The 2,293-nt window shown below is 32.0% G+C and overlaps 1 long non-coding RNA gene across 1 annotated transcript; it reads left to right on the top strand.

Annotated features, from left to right (window-relative positions):
* The first annotated feature begins 581 nt into the window (after nucleotides 1–581).
* LOC104108764 (uncharacterized) lies at nucleotides 582–2,090 on the top strand. Its single transcript, XR_689103.4, has 2 exons — nucleotides 582–816; nucleotides 1,720–2,090. It is a non-coding gene; the product is annotated as an uncharacterized lncRNA (long non-coding RNA).
* Nucleotides 2,091–2,293: the final 203 nt, after the last annotated feature.

Raw genomic sequence — 2,293 nt, 5'->3', positions numbered from 1 at the left:
AATAATATTCATTGTATAAGAAGTAGGTGTCGGAAGATATAAAATAATAATATACCTATTTGGTTTATTAATATGCAATTTTGGTATACTATTATGAAATGTATTTTACAATAACATTAAATACTAATATGCCATTTTATTATATGAATATATATTTTAATATTAATTTATATATATATATATATATATATATATATATATATATATATATATATATATATATATATATATATATATATATATATATATATAAGAGGGCCTAAGGCCAGTGAGGTGGCACATCTCTTTGATTAGAATGACCATTTATCTAATTTCTCAATTTTTGGCATTTAAAAATTATAAAAACATGTATTAATGCAAAACTTGCTTCCCCCTCCCAAAAGTCACACCCTTCTTCAATTGACCTACCGTCTCCTTCCCCTTATTTCTCCCAATCTATATTATCTATATTATTATTTATTATTTATATAAAAGAGGGCCTAAGACAGTGAGGTGGCACATCTCTTTGATTAGAATGACTATTTATCTAATTCTCAATTTTTGGCATTTAAAAATTCTAAAAACGTGTATTAATTCAAAACTCGCTTCCCACTCCCAAAAGTCACACCCTTCTTCAATTGACCTACCGTCTCCTTCCCCTTATTTCTCCCAATCTCATCGATTCTATCTTAATCTAACGAACGTATCTGTGACCTAAGCCTAATTTTCTTCAGGCTATTGAACTCTCTGTTATACCACTCCAATGCGCCCTCCCGAGTCCCGAGTCATCATTTTGACTGTTCGAAATCGCGGTATTTGAGTTTCTTTGATTGCAAGGTAATTTCCTTTATCTTCTCTCTTCGTGATTCTTGTACAGTGTTTATTTTTTTCTATCTATTTTGGATTTAAGATCTACTCATTCTTATTAGTATGCACGTAATATTATAACGATTAATTTACTGTTGATGCATTCTCCTACCCACACAGATGAATGTTGTGAAGACATAGAAGCCATGCGTTCATTAAAAACTATTGTTTACAAATAAGTATTCCAGAAATTATGTCTTGAAGTTGCAAGCCCACGGCGTATTTCTTTCTCTTCCCAGTTCGCGACATTCGTTATATTATAGTCTTAAGAATTTTTAATTGATTATATTAATTTGTCAATGTTGTGCTTTCGAGTAAGTAGGTGTGCAATTGAAATTGTTGGAAATTTCAATATTGCTAGTTCGTTAGCCTTAAACGATCCACAAATAGTGAACCCCTTTCAATTGGTAAAATGCAAAATTATTTCTTTTGCTGCCTAGCTTTCGCTTTCATTAATTCATAACTGATATCATTCAGCATTGATATATTGTTGTGTTTACCTGATAACTATTGTAATGAATTGGAAGAACTTACGTAAAATGAAGACAAATATGCCTCACCGGTGTAGAAATACCTAACAGGTTCTCTGCTTGAGTTCTCAAATTGCAAGAAGCAATTCTTATTTTTGGTTTGTTTTTAAGAAATGTTTGATCTTTTGCTTTCTTTAGCTAGCGTTTAAATGATTGTACTTATATATTTTATGTTTTTACCTGCTTTAGCACAATCCTGCCTGTAAAAGTATTCATATTGAAATCGTTTTTAATGTTAATAAAATTTGCGCAAGTTACACCATCTGCTTTTGATTCTACTATTTAAAAGTTAGACGATCTTCAACTTTTTTATTCATTAACTTTTTGCATTTGCTTTTCGCAGAGAACTATAATGCAATGATTCCAGTGAAAACCTGAAGGCTGATGATTATTGGAAGATGCAATTGCAGAGATGGATGAAGAGACAGCTACATGGGTTGCAACTGCTGCACACTGGTATTTTTTGGTTGACTTGCACATTCATGGAGCATCATTTACACAGTTTTAAAATAGACGGTAAACAAAAAGGGGATGGTTCTATTAAAGCATGATATCATCCATACATTATATTGAAGTCACTAAAAAGAACTGTATTGGATGTATTTAGTAATCAACAAGGTCACCGATGCATAGAGATTACAGAAAAAGAACTATAAAGGCCCCAATATTACTTCTTTCATTCAAGGCAATTTAAACTTCAGAAAATTTTAGACATTTTTTTACCCCTTGGTGGGCCTAGCAAGCGCAAACCCGAATGAGTCATGCCAGTGGATGGTGGGATATGAGATGATTAAAAGATTAAAACACAAGAAGGAACATTTGAATATGGTTCTTATGGCTGTAAGGGTACAAAATTTGCCGTCAACTATTAAACTATTGCTTAACGCTGATGAGGGATACCATGACCTGGTCCACAC

This window comes from Nicotiana tomentosiformis, chromosome 4, assembly GCF_000390325.3.
Source record: "Nicotiana tomentosiformis chromosome 4, ASM39032v3, whole genome shotgun sequence".
Classification (NCBI taxonomy): domain Eukaryota; kingdom Viridiplantae; phylum Streptophyta; class Magnoliopsida; order Solanales; family Solanaceae; genus Nicotiana; species Nicotiana tomentosiformis.
This window is presented reverse-complemented; position numbering and strand designations above follow the sequence as displayed.